Source organism: Camelina sativa, unplaced genomic scaffold (assembly GCF_000633955.1).
Source record: "Camelina sativa cultivar DH55 unplaced genomic scaffold, Cs unpScaffold14529, whole genome shotgun sequence".
In the NCBI taxonomy this organism is placed as follows: Eukaryota; Viridiplantae; Streptophyta; class Magnoliopsida; order Brassicales; family Brassicaceae; genus Camelina; species Camelina sativa.
Genome location: NW_010935557.1, coordinates 1 through 328, shown reverse-complemented (window position 1 = coordinate 328; position 328 = coordinate 1). Strand labels below are relative to the sequence as shown.

Sequence of the window (328 nt, the reverse complement as noted above, 5' to 3'; positions counted from 1 at the left end):
CTTTGCATTCAAAATCTCGTTCGTCTCCTCTGTTATCTGTTTGCCTTGTTCTCGTGGTATGATGATGATGGTTTGTACTTCAGTGTAATCTCTAATAATAAAATTCGCTTCGTAGGATATAAAACTGATTGTTTTTTTTTTTTTTCAAATGTTTTACAGGGAGCATGCCTTCTCATTGGTTATGTTTACAGTGGTCCAGGTGTGTATATCTATCTATCTTCAACTAAGTATATAATAAGATGCATGTCTTTTTTTTTTTGCTTGTGATTCTGATTTGAAAACCCTAATGGACATTTCCTGTGTTTACAGGTATGTTCAAAAGTATCAG

General features: G+C 33.2%; 1 long non-coding RNA gene across 1 annotated transcript; it reads left to right on the top strand.

Moving 5' to 3' along the window:
- On the top strand, positions 1–328 carry LOC104775443. Its single transcript, XR_765921.1, has 3 exons — positions 1–56; positions 160–199; positions 310–328. It is a non-coding gene; the product is annotated as an uncharacterized LOC104775443 (long non-coding RNA).